At 48.9% G+C, this 27,404-nt stretch overlaps 1 protein-coding gene across 2 annotated transcripts in view; it reads left to right on the top strand.

Moving 5' to 3' along the window:
• Window positions 1–27,404, top strand: part of LOC119431810 (zinc finger homeobox protein 4) — a 314,132-nt gene that overhangs the window by 54,350 nt on the left and 232,378 nt on the right. Inside the window, exon 2 of one of the 2 annotated variants that reach the window (XM_037699276.2) lies at window positions 25,521–25,685. The exons of the other annotated variant lie outside the window; for it this stretch is intronic. The gene's annotated coding sequence lies outside the window, so the exon portion shown is untranslated. The remainder of the gene's footprint in view (window positions 1–25,520; window positions 25,686–27,404) is intronic. 2 annotated transcript variants of the gene reach the window in all.

The raw sequence follows: 27,404 nt of genomic DNA on the forward strand, positions 1-27,404 counted from the left end.
ATAATAACCAAATCGAAGTTCAACAGTGTCGTGGCCTCTGTGCTTCGGCAATTCAGTGGTCGGCTGTATACTGCAAAAGCAGTTGAAAGCTTGAAACTGGGTTTCCCGTGCCCGTCCGTCATTTCCGTTAGGCCGTCGCCTTCATCGTGGCATCATCACTGTAGTGTCGTCGCCGTGGTTCCAGGCCACCTCTTCATCCTTACTCTAACCATGTGGCGAAGAGAAGCGAAACTTGGCTCGTGTACGCCACTGAGGGTTAAACTCGTGCCCTTGCGGGGATATGCAGTTGATTGTCGGACACGCTGCCCATATCGCTATCGCGCAACTTAGCGCTTGGCGTTTCGTGCCGAGACTTGTGGGCCACGTAGACTCTGAGAGTGGAGGCGTCTGTGCTTGTATTTCGGAGTCCACAGCAGGCACTACCGTAGCAGACGAATGCGACATGGTTCGCAGCGCAAAGAAAAAGTGGTCGCTGAGGTGCCTTCTGCATGGAGAGTCTGCTGCAGTTGCTATAGATGAGTTCGGAGCCGGATAACTCTGCTAATTGTTTAGTCCGTTTTTTTCTAATTTTAATTTTTATTTCACTGACATAATATGGTAACATGTCTAGCAATTTGACGTAAACTGCGGGGAAGCAAGTATGTCACGCATGATAGCCTATATAGGCTATCATGCGTTATATATATCTCAGAACATTCGTACCTCGCTTGCGGAAATCCGCCAACTGTGCAAACTTTATTGAGCATCTGCATATGTTTCATTTAGTATGTGCAGAAAACTAATGTGTAAAGAACGTAATTAACATCAGCTCAAATGAAGAAGCGGGTCTTTCAGGGCAAGGCGGCTTGTTTCAACTTGGATGTGTCACCTGCAAAACCAGTGTCGAGCAGCGCTCATCGTTCTGGTCCGCCGCCACGCAGCCACGGCGGCCGCGATCGAATGCAAAGCAGGAACAGTATAGTATACTTTGTAACGACCCATTTCATTTTTCTGTTCCCTTTCGTCATTGGCTCTGAGGCCCGTTACCGACGGCATCGGCTGCTTGGCACGACGGATAAGAATGGAAGACGAAGTGGCTCGTTACAAAATACGGTCCATGTGTGTGTGTGCGTGCGTGCGTGTGTGTGCGTGTGTGTGTGTGTGTGTGTGTGTGTGTGTGTGTGTGTGTGTGTGTGTGTGTGTGTGTGTGTGTGTGTGTGTGTGTGTGTGTGTGTGTGTGTGTGTGTGTGTGTGTGTGTGTGTGTGTGTGTGTGTGTGTGTGTGTGTGTGTGTGTGTGTGTGTGTGTGTGTGTTTCACAAAATAATTTCGCAGTTTGTATCTGTTTTGTCGGTGTTCGGAAGTGTTCGTATCCTTTTCTCTGGTGGAGACACAGTTTAGCAAAATGTGTTTGCCCACATCACTCGGGTTAAGTCCGACGGTGCATCACTTTGAAACGCTCGTGGCACGTATGGATGTATGCCTGCACGAACTGATTTTACGCCTTCACCGCTATTCGGTTGCGTCTGTGTGTTCCCAGTCAAATTCTACTTACCGTTGTTCTTGACGACATATTGCTGAGGAAGCAAGCGAATGGGGCAGTGGAGGTAGAGCAACGACAACAACAACAACAAAAAAAAGAAAGAAAGAAAGAAAGAAAGAAAGAGCAGAGAACAGGGAAGAAAGCGAGCCAGCGAGGCTGGGAAGCGCGGTCGGCTGGGCCAGTCGATATAGTTCCAAGCTTGGGGCGGAAGGGAGGCAGCGATCTTTGGCCCGCAGCTCGGTCGGATGCACTTGCAAGAGACCGCGGCGCGGGCGGCGAGCTGCGGTCGTGGGAACAGAAGCCGATCACTCAAGCGGCGTCGTTCGCCGCTGAGCAGACGCGACAGCGCGGCCGTGCCTGCGCATAAATTGACGCTCCGACGCTAGCGCCCGCCGAGGCCGCGCCCCGTGCAGGAGGCCGTCTCGGCTTGCGTGAAACGGCAATCTTGTTGCCGCTTTACGGCAGCCACGCGTGGCCCGCAGTCGCGTGACCGCTGTTATACGGGGCCAACTCGACGCCCATGCGGCGCCGATACTCGCCCCATCTTGCTCGCTGTCCGTTTTTTTTTTTCCCCTTCTTTTTGGCGGTTCTTTGAACAGGAACACGCGGCTGTGGCTCTTAACCAGCGTAGGTGCAGGGAACACCGGTTATCACATTCAAACGCATAGATGAAGCACCGCTGCGCTTTCCTTTTAGAACACCCGGAATCGCAAATGTAAGGTGCTGTAATCGAAGTGCTGTATATATACTAATATTGCTTTAAATGAAGTTTCTTGCCATCATTCGCCGTGCTCAATCTCGGATAAAACGATTATATAGTGTTTCTGCTTCATCTTCTTCTGTTTTCTTTTATTGCGTACATTTCAAAATTTTCCTGTGGCAGATAGCACAATTCCAGTGTTTGAGCTGTTTTACTAGAAGAAGTGGACATTACTTGTAAGAAAAATGGAAATCTACCGGCACTGTGTCACTCTTTTAACTAATAAGTTTACAGTTTACAAGTTGGAGCCGGTGAGTTCTCAAGGCACGTCCGCTTAGAAGGAATTCAGAGGCTGACGCCAGTTTCGAGAAGTGCATTCCCGAATCTGACGTGCCTGAAAGCTGGTGCTATACTTTAAAAAATCGTTCTCAGTGTACATGCCTTCGGAACTCACCGGCTTCAATTTGTAAATTGCAGCATGTGCTTTTAAGTCATTAGTTACAAAGTTAGTGAAATTTATATTTAGTCGTTTATACAATTTCCATTTCATTTCTGGTGCAAATAATGTCCATCTGTTTGAGTAATTCTGCAGTAGAATTGTGAAATTTGCCACTCAATTTATAAAATTCTGTTAAAATTTGTAAATGAAAGTGATAATGCTTCGTTTTTTGGGGCTATTGACACCGCAACACGCAGTAGACCCCATGTAGGTACAGTAACTCGTTTAAACAAAAGCTGTTGGATAAAGAAAACTGCCTATGCAACTTTCATGTTTAGGGCTAGCGCAGTAGATGTAACACAAACAAAAATGGCGCAGAAAGACACGCAAATAAAGAACACAAGTTTGTTACCTTTCCTATCCCTTTATATAACATAAATTGGATCACCGGAACACTTTTCTTCGGTATTTCATAAACTTCGAGTGTCATCGCCTGGTAATTGCTCCACCGTGATATATACGAAGACAAGCCCACAAAAGCTATTCAATTGGCCCGTTGCTCACCGCAGCAAGGTTTCATAACTTTCGCGCGATGTAATCTATAAGAAGTTAGTCGCTCATTCAGGACGCGGAAGTGCGCATGCGGAATCGCTCTAACAATGGTGAGATATGATTTCGTTTTCAACAGCAGTGAGTTCTACTCGCGAGTCGCATGCGAGCTTTGAGGAAAGAACGCTTGGCTGTATGACTATGCTTCTGTGATCTGTAAAATCCACCACGCGACTTTGTTATCACAACAGTATACATGTATATATAGGCGATCCATTACTGTTGAACTGTTTCATTTCCCATGCCGCTCTTTATTTAGGCTACCGGACAAATGTTGTGAAAACGCCACTTTATTATAGGCACTTTCGCTGGTGGCATGTATGCGATGCTGAGTAGAACACCTGACACGAAATATCAAACGTCGCGATATCGTTCGATGCGCCATCATGTCAGCGATACGTCCTTGGAAATCTTGGGAGTATACTGATTAGATAGATAGATAGATAGATAGATAGATAGATAGATAGATAGATAGATAGATAGATAGATAGATAGATAGATAGATAGATAGATAGATAGATAGATAGATAGATAGATAGATAGATAGATAGATAGATAGATAGTGAGTGAGTGAGTGTTCCGTTTCTCCACTTCTTCTGTCGCACGAAGACAGCCTTCTCAAGGTTCCCAGTCATTGGGACGCCCACGCTTCCAGCGCACGCGTCACAGGCTCGTTGCAGTGCAGCGCTTCGGCAGCGAGCGAGGCGGCCATCGCCGGTCGGTCGAAGGTTACACGCGGCAGGGGGAAATGACGGAGTGAGGCCAGCGAAACGGACGAGGCTCCTAATGAGCGCACAGAGTCCGCGGGCCGCGGCGGGATGAGTTCGACACTTTCATTATCCCGACGATCAACACTGGCGCCTCCGGCTCTTCACAGGAAGAACAAATTGCGAGCCGCGCGGAAGTGGCGCCGCCATAATGGCACGTGCCGAGGAAGAAAGAAGCGAGCGCGGAACCGGCGCTCCGGGCGCGTAGAGTTGGGCGCTGCCGGAGAAATTAGTCGAGAACGTGGCGATTAATGGTACGGAACGGCTGGGCGAAAGCTGCGTGTAGCGCACGCGAGACATAAAATTGGACGCAGAGCCGCCTGTGGTGAGGGCGCTGCGCGGTGTCGCTCTCGGCGTATCCCCCCTCCCATCTGCGCACGCCCCGTGCAGTTTCCACCAGTCGTCTCGCGCTTATGAAAATCTTTTCTTGCTCCTTCCCGTTTGGTTATTACTGTAACGGAGAGAATGCAGAGGAGAATTTTCCCTTTCGAGAGCGAAGTGTTTGCAGGGTTTTCTTGGCGTCCCTAATGAGATGTGCAGCTCCGAGCGGCAGCGCAGGCACGGGAAGGAACGGGCGGCGCGCGTACACGCCGGCCCGAGCGGCGCCAGCAAGAAAACGGCTTGAGACAATGAGCGCGCGCGCGGTACTTCGCCTGGCTTTGCCGTTTCCCGCAGGGCGCCATCGCTGTCTTCCTCTGTCTTTGTGTGCGAGTCTGCGCTCAGCGAGTGTTTCTTCGACTCGTTCTAAAGGAATAAATAAAAAAAAAAGGAGATGGGGGGAGAGGGTAAGCGGGTGGATGGCGCTCATGGAGATCTTCCGTTTTCTTATTTTTGCGACCATCTCAATGGTTTGGTTTTTGTACGCCGCTACGCTCGCTCGGTGCTCGCGCAAATTTTCGACCGTGGAGGAGCTCTGCCCACTGCTGCGTCGCCTAATGTCTCCAGCTATTATCGCCTCATTAATTCGACAAAGCCATCTCTTTCCTGTGGAGATTTTCCGTTGTCCCCAGCAGCGGACGCACGAGGAGCGGCCCTAACTATGCAGCTGAAGATGGTTGTCGGGCGCGGCGTTGGGGATTACGGGAGTCGCGGGATTAGTGCTGCGAACACGGTCTGAGGGAGGTAGGGGGCAGGAAAGTGGCGTCTCCCTGCGGTACCCTCGGAGCTCCTCCGGCCTAGCGCTGCTCTAGCAGAGTATGCATGCACCACTGGGCTCATGCGCGGTCAGCGCGGTTGCCGCACGCCGGGCTCGGTTGTCGTGATGAAAAACCTGTCCGATGGACTTGAGGTTAACCGTGCGGGTCGCGGCCTTGTGTCAGCGGTGCAAGTTCTAGCTCCAGGATTGACTGGAAAGCTGTCTACCTTACCGCAGTCATACCGTACTACACCCTACCCGTATGAGCATCCGTAGGTCCTGTTTACAGAAAACTGCAAACTATAGGGATTCAGCTGCTCTTACCATTCCACCTGATTATGAGGAGACGTGAAGAGAGTACTCTTGAGTGAGTACTCAAAGAGTGGTCTCAAACGTAGAACAGCAGGACTAGCCATCATGAGATCATGAGAACCATCACGAGCCATCATGAGCAGCTTACATGATTCAATTCAAAACGATGCTGTTGCAGAGTATTCCTCATAAAGGAAAAAAGAAAAAGCACCAAGCAAAGAACTGTAAGCAGTCACCTGGTGTACTTAGCATGCAGGACGTATATGCTGCGCATCTGCCCAAAGATGGAAACTGTTGTTTTGTTTCCCCGGGAAAAATACCGCAGGCGTATGATAACAAATATCCGACATAGCTTCTTGAACTCTCACTCGCTGACAGCAGTCAATATTTCGTAATCTTTTTAACAACTGCTACAGAGTGACGCGCACGGCCACGTCTTAGTGATGAGTCGGTGGGAAGCTTTAGAGTTAACCTCATGGGACCAAATCATAAACAAATTGCCTGAATATCATCATTTTGATCGCTTCATTCGATCCGCTTCTTGTGTTGGGATATCAATGATCTTCCAGAGGTGATAACAAAAAACGTAGAAAGAAGCACGGTGTCCTCAAAATTCCGTATTTTTACTTGGGCAAGCCGCGGCGTGCACAGTGACTTTTAGCCGAGTTTCTTTGTGAATGCCGAAGTAAACAGCGCAGTACGACCAGCGAAGGAGCGTTGCAATGCCTGCCATCACTGTCTAGGCCGCGCTCTACCGCCCGAAGACGCGTCCTCGACGGCTCGTCTCCGCCCGACCGCGGCGTGTCTGAGGGGCTCCCGAGCGAACTGGCGCTCTGCCATATCGGCGCTCTTCGAATAGAAATGTTCAGTCAATGCACCTGTTCCCTCCGAGGACCGTCTCGACAGATATTTATACACATGGGGTCAAAGCGAGCGTGCGCTTTCAGGAAATAGGAATATGCACCACACTGTTTGTGAATGTTCTCTTCGCCCCTGTATTTTTATTATCATCATTATCAGTTTTTTTTTTTTTTTTTCATACGCGGAGCACGACATAGCGAGCCGACCGTTCGCACTGACAGCGCCCACCAGTGTCCGGCAACCGCCCTTATACCGCATGTCATCAAGACAGCGTTCTGCCCTCGATAACGCGGGTCAGGAGTTGTCCTGTCGAACGTTCGTACGCTCAGGGTGTTCGCGGCCGGTTTAGACGACATGAACACTTCATCGCAATGGCCATAGTGACTGTGACGTCACTTTCCTACTATGGCCGTCATTAACAGCTCTCTGCGAAGCTCGCGCAAGACGTGCTCCGTTTCCTCGCCGGAGGAGACACGTGGCCTCGCCGCAGGAGCGTGTGCGGGGGTGCGAAAAGAGTGACGCGGTCTGGTGGGCGCGCCGACCCTCGTGCAGCTGGCTGTTTGGGCACCCCCGCGCGAAGGCTGCTCTGGGTGCGCGCGAGCACTTCCCCGGAGCCTCGAGTCGCGGGAGGCGCTGCGAGCGGTTCCCCAAAGCGTTCCTCCAGCCGGGCCGGCTTCATAATGCCGCTGCTCTGCTCTTAATTATAGCTTCGATCGGGCGCCTTGTTTTGCGAGGGCCGCCCGATTCCCTGGCGCTGAGCGGGGAGGAAGACGACGTCATGGCCGCCGCCAGCTTCCTCGCGTTCCTTCTCGCCCTGCGCTCTCCAAATGCGTGTGTATTTATCTGCGCCCGCGTCGGCTCCCCATTTTCATCCACATAAATTAATGCCGCTCAGAGGCGCGTGGCGATTCGCCCGCGGACCAGGTCGCCCTCGCTCTCGCCACCGATTTAAGCCGAGCGAGGAGGAACGTGCGCGCCCGTTTAATTAATTTTAATTTCGATTCTCGCCGTTCGGAGGCGCTCGCCGCGCCAGGGAGGGTGACTAGGCGGGTGCACGAGGCGGCCGCGGTCCGAATACCATGTGACCGACGACCGTCCAATGGCGCCGTGGCGGCCCACTTTGCAGTCCTGATTTAGGGGCGGCTCCGAATATTAGCGGGGGCCCGTGCCCTGACAGGTGCTTTAATTAACGCGGCGAACAAGTTATTGGACCTGGGCGCTGGCCCGGCCAGCCCGCACGCGCTGTCTGTCGCCCCTGCTGCCGCGATACGCCGCCCTCTTACAGCGCCTTCTCTGTTTTTATTTTATTTTCTCTTTCTTTCTTTTTTGTTTTCCTGCATGTACGGCTGCTGTTTCTTGCTCTTCGACGTCTCCTCGCTCGCACCTTCTCCGGCCTCTTGAATTTTCCGTGTCGGTCCGTTGCTGCTAAGGGGTGCGAATCGAAGTCACCGAGTCCGCGCGAGCTCGGCGCACTAAATAACGGGGACTCGGATCCACGAAGTTTTATCTTTGAACCAGCCCGGCCACCTCATGTAGTTATCATTTTGAAGACGTACACTTCTTGCCAGCCTTGTGTATTTCAGAGCGAACTGGCAGGCCACAAAGCAGTAGGAAGCTGTAAGGAAGGTGTACGCTAAATTTCTCTCTCTTGGATGTTTTGAAGCTCTACAGACACAATAGGAGGCCAACTGCATAGCAGCCAGTTCCGGTTACCACGACACAGCGCTGTGTCTCACTCATCCGTGTCTTCTGCGCTGTTTCAGTATGGAAAACAGTGCTGGCACCAATTCAGCACTCTTGCGCTGATGATTCTTTTTTTTTAAGTTGTTAATGTGCCGCGACTACGTATGCGACATGAACCTAATACGTTCGTTTCATGTGTATTTGGAAGTTCCGTCAGGAAAACGTGAAGCGCATGGTCAGCTTTCATTTTGACATTGTTCAGGAATCAACCCTCGCTAGCGATCTTGCTATACGCATTTGACGTTCTTGTCTCGCGCAACGTGCTCCTAAAAACGGGTGTCCTCATGACGTAGTTAGATCGGACGTCAATTCCTGGAAGGGAAGGTGTCATGTTCGAAGCCCCCACTCTGGTGATTAGAAACGCTGAGAAATGGTCCTATGGTGCTCTTGTTATGTCTTATGTAATCGTCGGCGTTATGGTTATATAGGTTATTGCTGGGATGCTATACGGGGATGCCACGAATGCAACTAGAAAGTAGCGTAACAGCTATCGCTGTGAAACGAAGAGTAAATGGTTTAGTGTCCAAAAAAAAAAGCTGCATTTTCGTGTCAATTTCTCTATACGAGTAAGGTACTGAACACGCCAAGCTTAAGACAGTTGCAAAAATCGCTTGGTTTAAGCATTCACATTTACCATGGTTCATTCGGGTGAACTGCAGGTAGACGTGACCGTACCGCAGTGTGTAGAGGTCCGAACACGGATACAAGAAGCGTACGGCATTGTCTCGAACAAAACGTAAAGCGTGTGAGATAATTGAACCTCGCATACACCACCACGAAACGTTTCTTTTTCACTGTATACCTCTAGAATCAAAGTGTATGTATATGTAGCTCCCGCCACTGTCCTCAACACAGGTGACAAGTCTGGACAATGAAGATTGCAGTCCTTATACGAAGATTGCAAGAGTACCGACATTACAATTTCGAGTGCTCTATTTTTTTTTTTTTTTTTTTTTTTTTATGCGAAGGCCTTCTAAAGCTTGAAAAAAAAAAAAAACGTGGCAAGCATCACATAAGCTTAAATACCTTACTAGAATACTTGGTTTCTAGAAACCGTTTTTGGTTTCGGTACCCAGGAGATGGATGTGCCATGGCACCATGTTACATTGACTCGCTCCGTTCCTGTAATGGCTGCGGCCGCCACATGCGAGCATAGCAAGAACACGCGCGTGCGATGTCCTTGTTTAGTTTTTCTTTATGGGTAACGTCGTCATACACATAGCCTTCTTGCCACACGACGTCAGCAAATGTCGCTCTGTGTCATGACGTCACTATAATGCCGATGACGCCCGGTCAGCATTTCGACACCAACAAACTTGCCTCTGGTGCTTGTTACATTTTTTTTTCTCGCGCGAATGGTTTCAAGCGCTCGTTTGTGCGTATCGCCTTTATGTCTGATGCCTTGAGCTCCGTCTGATATATTCTATGTATGTCAAGTTTGATTCCTTCAGCGTATTTTCAATTAATCTTATTTAGTCGTCGCTTTCATTTTTTGTCAGTTGTATATGTTACATCGCTTTGTATTATTTCTATATATATATATATATATATATATATATATATGTGCACTGCTGCTCCTGCTTGGGCCCCCACTTGGGTCAGCAGTATTGTATAAATAAATCAATAAATAACTTCAACAGTCCTATATTAAAAAAAAATTCATATTGGCTAAGTGCCACCGTTTTACGTGCGAGACTTTTGTGGTTGAGTTGCCACAACTCCGAAAATATGCGTCAGTTGCCCTTTAAAAACTAATTAGCAATATTAAATTAAGCTGTGTTAAGCTGTAAAATCCGCTTCTCTGATAGCACGACCGCCACTCTTAAAGCACGTTCACACTGAAAGGTCGGCGACCGGGAAATCTATACGTCACACGAGGGAACAGAAGCTCTTGTCGTGCCTATAGGTCCGAGGCCGACTTTCGTCACCGGAATAAAAAGCGTCGCCTGTCAGAAGTCAATCAAAATGCGAGATTACGAGAGAAGGGAGGAGATAAGGGCGGAAGCTGCTCTTTCTTGTAAAGAGGCGGGTAGCCATTTTGCAAATGGCGCAGCTATGGCCGGTCGCGTCTTTGTTTGCAAGTATATGTGCCGGTGTTTAGTGAATTCATTTCGTGCTTCGTGTGAAGACAAGTCTTCATAGCAAGTCAATTAATATGTACTTGGACGTTATGTGGCATTAAAATAGCTGTTGATTAAGCGTTCGTGTGTGTTTCCAGTGTTGGTACGAGCCCAATCGAGTGTTCGCTTTGAGTACGTATAGCATTTTGTTTATTTCTCTGTACCGTTGCGCTGGAGAGAAATAATGTGATCATTCCAGCCCGTTGCAAAGTCCATTGCTCTGCTCTGCTTGTAAGAACGCGGCTTTATCCTGCGTTGTGCATGTGTAGGTATGCTGCCGCTGCAACAGGTGCATGCTGACCGATGCGGTGAACTGCGTAGCGTTTAGTCAGAGACCGGTAGTACAGTCGTGCATGCGTTGAAGCTTGGAGCGTGATCAATAAGGTGTCGTTGGCTAGCATACCGTCGTTGTAGCTATACAGTGCGATGCTAAAACGGAAAAGAAGCGAAGCGAGACGCGAGAGTGCCTCGTGATTTTTATGGAAGCTCGTATAATCGTATTCTTTATTTATTTTATTTATTTTTTATTTATGAGTATACCCTCAAGACCCAGAGGGCGTTACAGAGGGGGTGGGTACAATGTAAATGAAGAACAAAACAATAAAAGGAATTCACAGGAAAAAGACAACGGCATCAGTTTGCAGCTACACCAGTAAGTGCTTCAGAAACGGCAGACTTGAACAACGCTTGGTCCTCAGTGGCAGCGATGGAGGGGGGAAGGTGATTCCACTCTCTACTTGTCTTCGGAAGAAAAGAATGTAAAAAGAGATTAGTGCGGCACGAAGGAACGGCTACTTTATTTGGGTGGTCAACACGTGATGAAAAGTAAGCAGGTTCTGAGATGAATTCCTGTCGAAGTACTTGATTATGAAAGAAAATTTTATGAAAAAACAAAAAAAAACGGGCAATATAAAGCAGTATAACGTGCGCGTTTGTTGTGTCTGCAGTGTATTTCGTGTTTTTGAATGCACACGTATACCAAGTACTCTTGCACTAACCGCGAATTCGGAACAAACACCTGCGAGGACTGACCTGGAAAGCTCCAGTGCATTCACACACAGCGCATCTCGTGAGAGTTGGAGGGCGGCAGTGAACATATCGTCTCGCGGGACTCAAGCTCCAGTTGTGAACGCGCCCATTTTGTCGCCGATGGAATCCCTCTTACTCGACTTGGTAAGCCGGATAAGACAAACAAATCAAAGTCGGGTGGCGACGTCGCATTCAAGTTCCCGCTCCAGCTCCCCGTGACGACAACGTCTGCTCCGGTCAAGTTAAATCTTTATCCATAAAGATGGTTCGCTTTGCATTCGAAAGTAATCAAGGGCTCAGCCTAGCAATGTTCTATAAGTTCTTCTGCACAACGGCGCACATGCGATGACATAGCTTGAAATTCGGGACGTCACACTGACGCACCAGCGCTGAAGTATTGGCGCGCAATTCAAGAAAGAGAAGTTTGACCGGTATTTTCCGCACTGGCAATCAACCCGTTCTCGTTAAATGAATGAAAACACATAGAGCTTTGAAAGACTTCTTCTAGACTGAATCTTGCTCTTAGATGCCCCTTTAAGGTGTGCAGTGACACCGGAGAAGCAATGTGTAGTCAGTGTTACGCTGGGAGGTTTCGTGCTTCCCATTATTATTTAATAATGTCAGTCGCTTTCCGCAGTGCGTTCATCTCTCATTTCAGCTGCTGGCAGTGGAAGTGCACGCCGGGTAGCTAGTAGCTTATGCCCGAAACTCCGAAGAAGAACTTGCGACTGTCGTTATTCTAAATATTCACCGCAAGGAAGCAGCTACGCTTGTCACACGCCTTTCCTTCCGCCACACGCAGGGCAGCTTGCTCCGACACGATGCCGCCGTGTAGGCAGGTGAAGCCCAATACTCCTTTCATTGCCCGAACCGAAGCGAGTGGCGCGGCCTCTGTACTTCGGGAACTGCCAGCCTTTGCAGGAAAATAGAGTTACGGCGTGAGTGCGGCTGCCGCCAACAAATGCCGGCTCACCCTGGCGGATTAAATAAGGTGGGGCGCGCACGCGGGCCGGAGTCGGTGAAAAGGGCACATGCGAGAGCACAGCTCATACGGGACGCAGACACGCAAAAAGTTTGTCGTCGTTGTTCGCGTTCCTTTGTGCGCCGCGGCGCTCGTTTTTTCGGGAAGGCCCCCTGTCGACGCGCACGAGGGTGCGCGTGCTGCGCACAGGGGGGAGACTCGTGACCCAATTTTTTCGAGGGGTGCGCAGAGAGGGCCTTCGGCCTCCACGGGGGCACAACGTGCATCGAGGGCGTCGCGGTGGGGGTCCGAACCCCTTGAGGCACAACTCCACCCCTTGCTTTCCGGCCCGCGTGCCGAATCCCGGACTTTTGGCTCCGCGCTCTTTCATACATTTTTTTTTTCTATCCAGCCTAGAAGGGGAGCACGCGGGACTCGGCCAAGGCCGCGCGTGCGCCGCGCGCGTGCGGCGCGCGTTCCCTGCACGAGTTTGCCGGCAAGGTTATCCGCGGCGTCCCCCGCCCCAGTTCCCTTTTGGCCCCGAGAGATGCGGTCTGCCTGGAAATGCGGAAGCAGATGAAACGTCGCCCTCGTGCTTCCTCCCTGATCCACCGCGTGCGCTGCGTCGCCGCCCTGCTATGGGGTGAGGCACCGGCACAATGGCCGCCACAATTCGGTTCTCCCATCCCGATTGGTATCCCTCCGTGCCTCGCACTCCCTCGTCACTGAAGGTTGGCACAGTTTCTCTGTAGGCCTGCCTTTTTTTTTTTCTTCGTTCCTTGCTCTTCATTAGCTTATGCATTCGTGCAGTTGTCTGTCTTTTTTTTTTTCTTTTTTGCTCAGTACATCATGGCTTCGTCTTATCGCAGTTATTCTCCATCCTTTACTGAACTCTTAAAATCTTTTTTTGATCTCCTCCTTTCTGGTATTTTTGTTACCCTCTGACAACAGCAGTTAGTCTTCTTTTCATTCGCTCCTTTTTTCCTGACTGTGTCGAATGTAACGTTTCGCGAATCGCCAGAGAATCAAGCCGCGAGCAAACGAACACTCTCTGGACTCCGCACTGTATTGACGTTTCGTTTATATCCGGCCCTCATTGTGCAAGTCAGAAGGCCGGCGCTGGGCGAGTGGCGGGAGGAAGGTTGTCGCGAGAAGTGTGTCACTTCACTCGGCGAAAAATTGAGCTTGGAGGGAAACGGCGCCGCGGGCGCGCCCCTTCGGCTCGCCGCGCTCGGCTGGCGCTCGCTGCTGCCGGCCGTGTACGCGGCGTGCTTTGTGCGCTGCACGCTCATCGTCGGCCCATTCCAAAGTAATGAGCGCGCGCTGAGGAATGGGGGGGAAAATAAGAATGTGCCCGGCCGGAGACACTTTTATGAGTTCTGGCTACGCAGTTTTCGTCCGTTTTTCTTTGTCCGTCGGCGCGCTTGTGTTCTCGAAGCAGTCGCGCAGACCGTGTCGCTCGAGGAGAGTCATTTTGTTCTCGCAGTCTGTCTTTGACGGCGAGGTTCTGTCAGCTTGAATGACAGGCTCGAATGAAGGCGGGCTCCCGGCGCTGAAACCGAACCGCCACGAGGAGAACAACGCGTTTCCTCTGTGCTCCGCATCGTAGGTTCGTGGACGTTTTTAAACTGTACTCGACACCGTATTTTACGTGCGAGCACTTGTTGGCCTCGTCGGGTCTCCAAGTTTAGTCTTGTGGCGACGCGGCCCGAGCAGCGCTGCGCGGCCCCCTTCGACGAACTGGCGAGTAGGGCGCGTGTCGGCTCGTTAGCTGCCGTGACGGAGTCTTGACAGCGCCACGGAGTGCTTCTGCAGACGTGACCTCAGCGGCCGTCGACGGGTCTGGACCGCGGCGCAACTGTGGGCGCCATTTGCGCAAAGGCCGGCATTAAGCGACGCAGACACAAGTGCGGCCGCGGGAAAGGGGGGAGCGAACTCGCCATTGCAAGGCGCCGGCAATGAGGCGCGCACAAACATGAGCCGCGTCCAGTCGCACCCCTGGGAGCCCGGGTACAAATCCAGCGCTGGAAGAAGTAAGTCCATAATCTGAGGGTTTCGGCGAGCGGTCACAGGGGGCCAATATGGAGCCCCGCACGCTCGCACTCAGCGGGGAAAGAGGCTGGCCGCGGCCGGGAAAGCGGCGCCGTTAATTCCGGGAGGCCGCTTAATTGGCGGCCTGGCGCGCGCGGTGGTCTTAGCCTGTCGCTCTTCGCGCCGATGACATAATTAAACACGCCAGCCGGCACTTCGCCTGGTCGCTGTTGCCGGCCTTTCTTTGCTTTTGCTTGTCTCGGCGAAAGAGACTGCCCTCAACGCTCGAACCGACTCTCCGGCCACCCTTTGCTGCTTCCTTCGGAGAAGATGGAGGTCATCTCCAGCCTTGGTCGAAAGAACCAGCCTGCAAGAAACACTTGCTGCGGACACCGAGAAAATCGACTTGCCTTTGTCAAAGCGATTCTCGCCGTTTGAACCCGCTATTACGATGGAAGTGAGACTGCTCGTGTCAGCGCCACGACAGACATCGCCGTTTCTTTGAAAGTGAGGATAATGAAGACGTTATAATTACTGGCTATACTTATGGATATCGGTCATGTACAATGTGATACCGTATATGGCAACAGAACGCACGTGGGAAGGTATGCTCCATTATACATCTACAAGCCTCAACTAGGTAAGAATAAGAATGGAATACGAACTGGCTTGTGAACGTTCATGTCGCATAATTATAGAACGCCCTATGGCACTTTCTACCATGGAGCCAAGCTTTCTTTATTCAATTGGGATGAACTCTATAAGATTTCTTTTTCTTTTTCAGTTCCACTAAAAGTTCATACTAGCCACGCTCACTAAACATGCATCACGTTCCTCCTCCTCATCACCATCACTCTTATTTATTATTATTATTATTATTATTATTATTATTATTATTATTATTATTATTATTATTATTATTATTATTATTATTATTATTATTATTATTATTATTATTATTATTATGTTACGTTAGAATGATGAGAGAGAAAATGATAAGTAAAAGACAAGGAGGTTAACAAGGCTGAGCCCGGTTGGCTGCCATGCATTGGGAAAGAGGAAAAGGGCACTGAAAGATGAGAGACAAGTTCACAGTACGCATGCGCACACACACACACACACACACACACACACACACACACACACACACACACACACACACACCACACACACACACACACAACACACACACACGCACACACGCACACACGCACACACGCGCACACGCGCACACGCGCACACACACACACACACACACACACACACACACACACACACACACACACACACACACACACACACACACACACACACAGCAACAGAGGCTCTGGCTATGACTCTCATAGTGCCGATGTCCCTCACTGTTGATGCGCCTTGCGTGCTTCAACCTGCACGAAGCACAATTAGCCTTCTTACTATCATGCGTTCCTTCAGCGCCGCGACAATGCAATCTGTCTCGAAAAAAAAAGATTGAAAAAAAAATGTTTGGCGAAATTCTATCAGTACTGAAGGGTATGGTATTCATACTACATGAATACCGTACTTCGTTGGCGAAGTGCGCTATTCATGAAATTATGTTGAGAGTAATTTAGAAGGTCGAACATATTAAGTTTCTTAAGAAAAGATAACGATGATCACAATTATTCGAAAGGAAGAGTTCCGGTCGCGAACGTGGTAGTACATGAAATTCAAGAATTGTTTTAATAGCTTTTTATGAAGCCTTTGCAAGAATTATTCCTTATATATATATATATATATATATATATATATATATATACAGGGTGTTCATTTTTAAGTTTTATTTTACGGATACGGAATTTTTGAGGATTGCCTGTGGCAGGTAGCGTAATTCTTATCGGTGAGCTGGGTTATTCGAAGAGGCGGACGTTAGTAGCACGAGAAATCGAAACACATATTCAACTAAATAACAGAAATTGACTAATGAACTTCTTAGTTAATTAGGGCACATATTGCAATTTACGAATTGTAGCCGGTGAGCTTGTCAGGCGACACGTATCCACTTGAAATTAATTTCCAGGATGACACAAGTTTCGAGATATTATTTCCCAAAGTGTGGGACGAAATACATGGGCGTTCCAGTTACTTTTGTGCTTCGATGTATAAAACAGCATTTTGGTAAAAAAGTAAGTAAAACAACATTGCATTTTTACGGCGAGTTTGATGGCGCATATCTCCAAACTGGTGTCATCCTGGAATTCATTCCAAGTGGATAGCTCACCGGCTACAATTCGTAAATTGCAATATGCGTCTAAAATAATTAACTAAGAAGTTAATTAGTGCATTTTTGTTAATTAGTTGAATATGTTTTTCGATTTCTCGTGCTACTAATGTCCTCCTCTTCGAATAACCCAGCTCAACGATAAGAATCATGCTACCTGCCACAGGAGGTTTCTAAATATTCCGTAAAACTTATAAATGAACACCCAGTATATAGAATGCTGAAATGTCTTTTTGTGCCTGTCTGCAAGAAAACGTAAACAAACGCGATTTAAAGATGCAATGCGACGCAGATATATTTGCCTAGTGTTCCCATATGTTCTGCTTAAGACCACCTAAAAGAGACACTATGCTTGCCAACGTTTGAACGCCACACTTTTTCTCTATTGAATGTGCTTAGGCTAGAACCGCCTTATCCTATACTAAGAGCGCGGCTGTCTGCTATCGCACATATCCTTGTCGAAGTGGTAGGTAGGAAAATTTTATTAAAGCGAGCATTTGACATTAGACAATATCGGTTTGTCCGGACCGCATACCACAGTAATTATTATTATTATTATTATTATTATTATTATTATTATTATTATTATTATTATTATTATTATTATTATTATTTCTCCTAGGCAAATTTTGCCGGCCACGTAGTCTTTTTGCTTGCTTATCTTCGTGGCTGTCGTTTCTTACCCACGTACGTTGCACCAGCGGCATTCGTTTGCGGAACCGACTCGCTAAACGAGGGGTAATAGCGGCCCCTTGGCTTGACAGGCTGCGTTTTTCGAGGGCGTTCAGAAGTAGCGTAAAAGTGACGAGTATCCGCGCGGAGCCCAGAGCCAGTCGGGCTTCGCATGCACCTGGGTCACTCAAGCGAAGCGCAGACTACATGGGCGCTTAGGTGATCTGCTGCCCAGACAGGTACGCCCTTGGGTGGCCACCGCTGTTCCTCGATCGCCCCGTTCTCCTGCATTGTTTGCCCATTCCTGGTTTGGAGTATGACCCCATCCAAAAAAGGATGAGCTGCTCTGAACCCGACTCCGTTCTCACATTCGCGTAGCGATTGGCGGTTGCGCGTTCAGTTCTCTGGAAACATGCCTGTCTGATTTCGACATTACGAGAGATGGTACGCGAAAAAAAAGAAAAGGCGTATAGGTGATAGAACAGTGCTTTGCAAACAAAAGCTGGTCTTAACGTCGCGCGCCCGCGACCAGTTTGCATGCGCAAGCGTCGTTGTTTCGCAGCAGCCGCGTCCGTCGCGCTCCTGCAATCGCGGCGCCGCTTTGTTGTCTCCAGCGTCGGCGAGACTCGTTGGCACGAGCGCCTCGGGGCGGCGGTCGTTCACGCGGGCGTAAGGCGGAAGTCGGCCGGCAGAGGGCGACCCTCCAAGGCGCCGACCGGCGGAGCGAGCACCCCCGCCAAACAAGGCTCGGCGATTGATAAAAGAGAAGCGCGCGCTGAGCAGCAGCCGCATGTGCTCGGACCGGCGCTTCGAACAGCAGCACCGCCACTGCCGTCTCGCTGAGTGGAATCATGGCGGATGCCTCCGTGATTAGAGAGGCATATTGCACTTAGCGCAGAAGAGGAAGTTGAAGATGGCGGAGACTACGCTCGCCTCCGAGCCCAGCCGGCGCGGAGGGGAATCTCGCCCCCCCCCTTTTTTTTTTTTTTTTCAAGTTATAATGAACTTTCGTAGAAGGTGGGAGGGGATCGGCGCTGGCATAGTGGCGCGCCGGGGGTCCTCGCCCACCGTTCCTTTTCCCTGGCGCGTCCGAAATCGTTTCTCTCTGCTGCGATAAAAAGAAAAAAAAAAACAATGATGACAATAATGCGTCGTGCAAGAAGAGAGCGCGGACCTTCGGACAAGATGAACCGTTAATGCGGGACGAAAAATCTGCGCCCGCGATGACCGGCGGCCGCCCCCGCAACGCGAAACACGTCCGGCTGCGGCTGGCGTCGAAGGCCGGCCCTAGCAGCGGTTCTGGTGTCGAAATGCGTGCTCCATTGAGTGCTCCAATGCGCGCTCCATTGACCCATGCTCTCGATGAGAAGAACGGAATAAATAAGAGAAAAATAGGCTTTAGAGGAGGGCGAATAAATGAGCAAAGCAAAGGGATCTTTCGAAGCTGGAGATGGTTTGACAATGGCACAAATACTTATAATTGCCAAATAAAGAAAAAGGAACTACTTGTTCTTAGCCCTAAGAATTTTCAACTATGCAAAATTTTGCTGAGAATGTGAGCAAATTCATGAATAATATACCGCTGACCTCACTGAGTAGTTGTCATTATGAGGTCATGCCCAGCTGATAAAAGAAAGCAAGAGGCACGGATTCACAATGCCGGTTCGTAGGCAGCAGTTCGAAAGAAAGGGCGCTGGCCGATGATGAATTCGTCCCTTGATGCGACGGTGCTCATTTAACTGCCATCTTGCTCTTTGTTTCTCTGCCTCATGCACCGTCAGCAGACAGCATTGCCTGATATACAGTGTATTAGATAATATACTAAACCAAGTGGTATTCCTAGCATTGCACAACGAGCTCTGCCTATACCGCGCTATCTCGAGTGAAGCTGCTTGAAGTGCATCTGTATCGGCGCTATAGTGAAAGAAAATTAACCCACCAGTACCGACTTAGCAGACGGATGTTGAGTCCCCTTTGTCGTATAAGGCCGAGTTCGTGTCTGTTAGCCAGGTGGAACTAATCAAAGTTTTCTGCATAACACACACAAGAAAGGGCGAGCACGCACGCGGTGAAGAGGCGTTGGCTGAGGTCTACGTTTCAATCGTGAGGCGTGGTGGTCTGGCCGGGTGATGTGGCACGACGCGTACCTGGCCCAGTGCTTTTGTACTCCACCGGTTTAGCCTTTAAATTAATTTGATCGCACTGGGCTGCAACTTTCGTGATTTATAGCAATGCAAGTCTGACTTGGCATAGCTATGTGTTAGATACCTCTGCACGGTACCGCAACTCCGAGTTCGTTGACGGCCAACTGATGCGACACGCGGCTGTGCTTCCTCTTTTGTACATATTAAGGTACATTAGTTATATATATATATATATATATATATATATATATATATATATCGTATTAACGAGGAGTTAATAAGTTAATATATATAACGAGGAGTAGCAGCAAAAAAAGAAGGAAAAAGAAGCAGTTGCTGTTCCGCCTATAATGCTAAACAGTGACGCGACAGCTGGCGCAATATTACGCGCAGTAAGTTTTGGACTATGTTTTTTTTTTTTTTTAATAATTCACCTCGTGTGGTATCACTTGGATTAAACATTCGCAAATGCGTGCGTGCAACCTCCTTGCGAGAAGAAAGAGATAACTTCGATTACGGTTGCCTCTAGTCGGGGGAAGGAGGAAATAAACTTTATTGAAGCCGCGGAGAGAGGGAGGGGGGAGTCGAGATCAGGCGGAGGGGGCTCGGGTGGCGTCCAGCTGGCCGCGACCTTCGCCACCCAGTCCGCCAGCCCTGCTTGGGTTTGAAGGTTAGTAGATTTTAGTATGTAGTCCTACGCGTAATGTGAGGGAGTCGTCTTCGTTTGTGTAGGTGGCGCTCCCTGGTGGCCAAGAAGCGGAGAGACACGACTCCTTTCTTTCTCCTTTTTCCTATACTGCCTTCGCTTCTTGCCACTGGCTTCGTTCATTTTCTTTCACCTCGACGCTAGTGTATGGATAAGCTGCATGGAGTCAGCCAATCATTTTAACGAGAGCTCAAGAAGCGAAGCACATTATTGTCCAGGCGCAGTATTCTTTGCTACTGCGTTGCCGGAGTGGCTGAGAGGCAGAATCGTATACTGGTAATTCTGTGGGTCCGAAGTTAGAATCCCTGCGGGGCACTGAGACTTTGTACGTGTATAAAATTCTGGCAAAGCACTCTGTGACTCCTGCAACGGGCACGGGCGGACATCAAAATGACAAAGGGAATGAGCCCATAACACCTGTAAAATTTGTCTTCTCTTTCATTCTCTGAAGGTACGGAGATCCACACGGAACCAGCACATCTTGTACAGGCGTTATCTTTATTTGTTATTATTAGTACCGCAAAGGCGTGCATTGTAAGCTCTATCGCCACGATTTTAATATTATAGAAACTGCATGCAGCTTAAATTCCGATACCGGCAGTGAATGTCATTATGGTGGCGCCTTTCCTGCTCGTCGATTTAACCACGAAATTCGTCATTGTTCCCGTGTTCTCTTGCATTCGGAACAAATAAATAGCATCGGCTGACCGTTCTTCGTGCATGTCTCTTTTTTGCATTGCCATGTTTTTCGAACTCATATTAGGGCAAGTTGTTGTGCATCAGGAGCGCGAACATACCATAATGATGGTGGTGACAGGAGCAGCTGCTTTCTGGTTTCTCTCTGACTGAGGGCTTATGGCCAGTTTCCGCAGCGGTTTCTTTAATAGCTGACTATCAACAGGGAAAGAAATCGACCGAGTTTCGGTGTTACAGGTGTTTCGTTCGGTGTTACAGGCTGCTTTCCGTTTTTCTTTTTGGTTTCTTTCTTATTATTTTTTTTCTTGCTCGCTCGAAGAAGAGATATGAAACTTTAGGCAGTGGCTGCCGTCTCAGAGCCTTTGCTATAATGCCACATTTGAGTACGACAGGTATGTATAGTTATTACGAACGCGTTGTCCGGCAGTGGAACTGTTAGGTTTATCTTTCCAATCCTCGAGTAAACAACAGGAAATTTATCTGGTACAATCTCTCCAGGCACGCGTCCAACACCTGAAGCACGGTGGACCTGCAGTTGGCCCGCGTTATGCTCTCTTATGCCGTGCGTTATATGGCTGTGCGTATATGAGGCTATTATTTGTGTTTTGTCTGAGACGTTTCCTTCCTCGGCGCTGCCTAATGCGCTTCCCCAGAAGACCTTTAATGCCGCGTGCCATTCGTGCCCGCTGCGGTGGTTTGAGGGGCAGGCAAGGAGGTGGACGCTTCGTGTGACTCGGGGAGCCGAAATAATGTGGACATTCGCGGGGCCATAATGCGCCCACTGCGCATCCTGTGCGCACGGGCACCGTGTGTAGCCTAATGGGGGGCACACTCTGCGCGAGGGCGTTTCAGAGAGGCCCAGCTGCGCGAGATGTGACAAGCCGGGGCTCCATGAGGCAAGGCGCACACCTCTAGGTCCATTAGCTGCTCTTTTGTGACAAGGAGGGAAACTCGTTTCGGCCGGAGTGTACCTTCGCGGCGCCCAATTGTAGCCGAAACGGAACCGTGAGTCCGCTCTCACCGCGCGCGCGCTTGTTCGACTCATCTACCGAGCCCCCATCATCGAAGAAAGAATGAATAAAAGAGCGGAGGAGCCGAGTTCAGGCATACTTGGGGGGGGGGGTCTCACGGCAGTAAGGGTTCAAAGAACAGCAGTGCCCGCCGGTTAACGGGGAGGCTTGGGGGGGCAGGCAAAATGGTACCTACCTGGCGCTCGATCATGACAGGTCGCTGCTGCAGGATCAAAAACGAGAATGACTGAACAAGATGAAGCCGAAACAATGACTTCGCTGTCACTGGCCAGCGCTCGGCTCCGCTTGGCCGGCGCCCCCTCTCTTGCTGCTGTGTGCCCCCCCCCCCCCCCCCCCCTCTCTTCGGCGTCGCCTATCGCTTTTCTCACGGATCTGGGCGGCCATTTGTGTGCTCTGCTCGCGTCCCCAGCGGCACGAATCGCGCATTTTCCTTTTCGGCGTTATGGTGGAACTGCAGTAATTTCTGGCTTTGCTCTTTGTCCTTGCTTTCCTCTCGTACCTCACCGCTCTTCTTGTTCTTCGACCCTGGCGGGTGCTTCTCTCCCCGCCGCCGTGGCGCCCTCTGTTTTCGTCGTGCTGGCGGTACAGCCGCGCGGCTCTGCCGTTTTACTGCGCTCGCCGCGTCCTGGCTGAGCTGCGGCCGTCTTCGTTTTCTCCCCACTAGTGGTATTAGAGAGGGCTGCCCTATCATATACTTCCTTTACCTCCCGTTGCACACAATGCCCGCGCCGAAAGAAGAGCATCATTCCGCTGGCCCATGCGACCTCTCCGCTCCGTGGAGCGTATTTATATTTTTCGCTCGCTTACGGATGTTGGATGTGGGCGCGTTTTGTAGCTTGTGTGTGTCACATATCGCCAGATTTCTTTTATTCACACACGCACGCACGCACACGCACATAATAATACTAATAACAATAATAATAACAATGCACAACATCGAAGGGCCTCCGCTGGAACGAAACTAAACAGAAATACGAATTGTTTATTTGAATGCAATCTGTAAGGTCAATTTCGCTGAATTGTTTTGTTACTCATGTGTTAGCAGGTACTATGAACCAAGGTGTCGAATCTGCACCGAACCGACAAACAAAAATAAACAAATTTTTGCATAATTCGAAACTGACCTCGGCTGCTTTTTTTTTTTTTCTCTTTTTTTTTTTTTGTGCTTGCTCAGGAACGAAGCCATGAAAAAAAAAATTGTACTATTTCTTCGTTCAGGTCGCCTGTCCTCTTGGCGGTTTTTACAGGTTGAGCGACTTTTCCAGAATAAATAGAAATGCGTGCTTTCGGCCTGCCCTCGTGTTCTAGGCGTGACATCCCTTGTTGCGTACGTCTCTTCCTTCATGTTTACTTCCCTCTGAGAGTCAGGCGCCATGGCAAGAAACTTGCACCGCAATTTAGGCTGGCATCCATCTAAGGCTTCGAAGAATCCCACCCGAGCGTTCCCTCAATATAACGTGTTCTCGGGATTGTTGCTTGATGCTTAATGAAGACCCGCCTAGTGGTTTTGGTCTTGTGCTGCTAAGCCCGAGCGCACGGGATCAAATACCGGCCGCGGCGGCCGCATTTCGTTGGGGGCGAAATGCAAAAACTTTTGTGCTTCTAAGCATAGACAGAAGTTTTGTTAAGAAAGTAACTGGAACGCCAATGCATTTCTCCACTAAGTTCGGGAATTAATATATCGAAACTGATGTCATCCTGAGAATTCGTTCAAAGTGGATCCATCGGCTTGTGAACTTCACGGATAGAATTTCTAAATTGCAATATGTGCCATGAGGTAATTAGTTAAAAAATAATTAGTACGTTTTTGTTAATTAGTAGATTATGCATTTCAATTTTTGTACATGTCCGCCTCTACGAGTAGACCAGCTCATGAAGTAATGACCGTGCTATCTGCCACAGGCAACCTTTAAAATTTTTGAAAGTGTTCGCTGAAACATCCTGTATATAAACCGCGTAACACGAACTGGAAGTTCGCTTAAGCCGAACTGCCGCAGCTGCCACTGATGCTTGCTATACTTGGTTCAACGGGAGACAGTTTCGATAGACTTGGAGGAGAGAGACAGAGAGAGAAAACTTTATTGTCGAGGTGACTCAGCTAGCTACACGAGAAGCAAATGGCGTTTCTGTGGACATAAACAAGTACACCAGCGTCGACGGCGACGTGGAAACCTACAGGGCTGACACCACGGAAACAATAATTGAGGAAGTCTCCGACACTCCTCTACATGCTGATAATGATGGCGAGGAAACTGCCCAGGAGCCACAGCAGCCAGCGGTGTTCACACATGAGTTTTCTTATAGTGCCCTGTATACTCTGGCACATTTTTGTTTTCTCAGCATCAATAGCCACTAAGACGTGTTGGGCAAGCTATGCAAAATGTCAGGATTTGTGACAGCGGACAGGTTCGCAGAGCACCAGCAAGGAACAATGACTCAACAGCTGTTACAAGAGTGCACAAAGCAATACTTTGCACCATGCAAATACAACGTATGTCTATTTTTTCATCTGCCTTTTGGTTGTAATGCTGTTTTATTTATTGAATTCTGTATTGAATATTTAGGTGCACAAGGAATAGTAAATATTTAGTTTTGTGGATCAGTTCTGTTAAGACGAACTTGTAATAAGACGAACAGATTTTCATGGTTCCTTCGGGTTCGTCTTAACAGAAGTCTACTGTAATGTAATAGGCCAAGCACATAGGCTAATATCTCCGATTCTGACCGAGCAGTCTCTTATCAATCACTGTTATAATGTTACGCTAGAATTTGGCCGTCGCAAGCTTGTTCAGTAGACCAATGATGCTTTACTCACTTTCTTATGTACTTCTTTTTTCTTATTTCGTTAGCGTTTGAAAGGGAACTCGTGAATGATCGTTGAGTATATAATCCAGCGGTTCCTATTACCAACGATTCTGATAAGTAAATGCTACGCACCCTGCCATTTCTTTTAAACTTAAGTACTTTATTTTTGAAACGCCTTCATCTGAGGTGGCAGAAATGTTATCTTTATTGTTTAAGGCGTAATCCACTGTCTTCTCAGCTATATTCATCGTAACCTTTGTCCACGCGTCCAGCAATGCCGCTGACGCGCCAGGGTTACAACAAGCAGCCGACAGGGCAGCTGCAGTCTGAGTGTGCAGCATTGAGATTGGCTGCCCAACCAGCCCTTTGTGCCACTTGACTCAAGTCCACCTTACTGGTTATCTTACAAGACGACCTTTGTTTATTCAGCGTTCGAATGGTATCTCGGCGACTTTCCTCGTGCATTCGGTGTTTCAACAACGGCGCTCCTTGCAGAGTCGACGTCTCCGAGCGCTAGCTCTGCGGCTGACGTGCCCCTCTCAAAAACAGCTACGTTCGTCTTTTTTTTTTTCTTCTATATTTTCGCTTCTGCGTCTCGCAGTGCCGCTTTTCGTTATCGTAAGCTTATAGATAACGCTGTCGCGCTAATCACTCTAATTAAATACGCCTCGGCCTGCGGCTTGTGGGATTGTGACCCCAGAACTTGGAACCTTTCTCGTACCCTGCGTATTGGGGAAAGGGGGAGGGGGGCATTTGTCACTGTTTTCTTTGCTTCTGTATTTACTTCTTTTCCTGAGTGCCTCTTAGGTATCGCCATTTCCTTTGTGATAATGAGCCCGATAAATTGACGGGCAGACGAAAGCACCTCTAAATCCCTTATCGATCTTCTCGTTTCCTTTCTTTCTTTCCTTCGTTTCTTATATTTTTTTTTCTTTTCCTAATGCGAGGCTTTGCCACTCGGACGCTTATCGCGCTCTGCCGCTCTTGTTGCTTGTTTCAGACTAAGCCGGTCTGCATGTTCTCGGATGCCTGGGATGCGCAGTTGCCGCTCGCCTAATTAAGGCAGCACCGCGATCCCGCTTTCTTGCCTACGGACTGCCGAGGCGTCAAGTTTTCCGGAACGGCTACTCCGCCGTCCTCAGCCGGCTGCCTCTCTGCGCACACGGTGAGCCCAGTTACGTATACATTCGGGGTCTAGCGGCCACGAGTGCCAGCTGCATGATTGCGCCGACTTTGGTCACTCGGTGTGGCGCCAATAAGAACTCTCGCATGCCGTTTCGAAGCGTTTAAGCGCCGCATTTCATCGTAATGTCATAGGTGGTACAAAATGCAGTGGACCTGCTGAACCGCATATCGAACGCTGCAGCGTCTTGCCCTATAGGCTTCTACTCATAACTAAAGTTCGGAAACTCCAATGGACTAGACCACTCAGTGGGACACGCCGAGAAGGAGCAGACGGCTTTGGTGTTGTCGTTTTAACCACGTGACCCGGCTTCTTTCAAAGCACCTGATCATTCTTGTCGAAAACCGCTAATATGCTCCGTAGGTCTTCTTTTTTTGTTCTTTTTCCTTTTTTTCTTCCCTTTTTTTTCTTAGATTTTCTTTCTTTCTTTCTTGTGGTTGCTTTTGTTGCAATGTTACCGCATCTGGTAGTCGTAATGAGAATGTTTTCTTATGACATCTATTATTGTTCCTTAGCGCAACTTTGGTATTCCGTCTTTATTGACGCATTCGCAAGTGTGTGCACAATAGGTATGTTCATTAAACAAACTATAGCTCTTCTCACTGCGCCCCGTAATCTAAGGTGGCTTCTCAGATTGATTCCGATCCCGGCGTCTGCCCCTAACGAAGTGGTCCCGCGTGCGAATCTTGCTTAATTCTTTCATCTGCTTCGCCTTTCAGCTATTGTACTTTTATTATTTTTTTATTTTTCGCAGCTGTTTTAGGTACAAGCCTCTAAATTTGATAACGCGAGACTGATCAGCGAAGCTGCTGATGTAGCTAGTGACAGTGAAATTAGTGCGACATTTTTTATATTACTTCGCACAGCTTGGCGCTGCAGTGATGACTCATGCATGTCTATAGGGCCGATCAGATTACGATTGCCTCTTATCCGTGCGGCGTTGATTCTGTCGACTTACAAGAATTAAAGTGACAAGATTATTCTTCTACGCGGCGTTCGGGGAGCGTACCAAAGCGGATTTGGGTGGGCAGCGCATTACGCTTATGCAAGCAAGCATAACGATCAATGACGATAGAAAGGAACGCAGTCTTTCCTTCGATCCCGCGCATTGCATAAACCTGAAAAACGCGTATTTTACATCTGCCACGTGTTATCAACTGTCAAACTCGATATTTCTGGGTCGAAATGGACTCTGTGGTTGTGATGAAGATAGAACGGCCGATCGGTGTCTTAAATAGAAAGAGCGAGTTAGGCATTGTTTCCGCGCCGAGCGCGGCCGGAGTGAAAAAAAAAAAGACAGACAGAAGACGCACAGCAAAAGAAAGTGAGGTTTCTGCTACTGCTGGTATATATACACCCTTTTGCAATTATCACTGCTGGTTTAAGTTACCTTGCAAGCTAGCTCCTTAACAACTACCTTGTATTGCGATATTTTTCGTACTGGCTGCTCAATGGCTATGGTGTTAGGCTGCTGAGCACGAGGTCGCGGGATCGAATCCCGGCCACGGCGGCCGCATTTCGATGGGGGCGAAATGCGAGAACACCCGTGTACTTAGATTTAGGTGCACGTTAAAGAACCCCGGGCGGTCCAAATTTCCGGAGTCCCCCACTATGGCGTGCCTCATAATCAGATCGTGGTTTTGGCACGTAAAACTCCAAAATTAAAATTAATATATTTCGTACGCTCTTTGTTGACTCATT

Source organism: Dermacentor silvarum, chromosome 1 (genome assembly GCF_013339745.2).
Source record: "Dermacentor silvarum isolate Dsil-2018 chromosome 1, BIME_Dsil_1.4, whole genome shotgun sequence".
Taxonomy (NCBI): Eukaryota; Metazoa; Arthropoda; class Arachnida; order Ixodida; family Ixodidae; genus Dermacentor; species Dermacentor silvarum.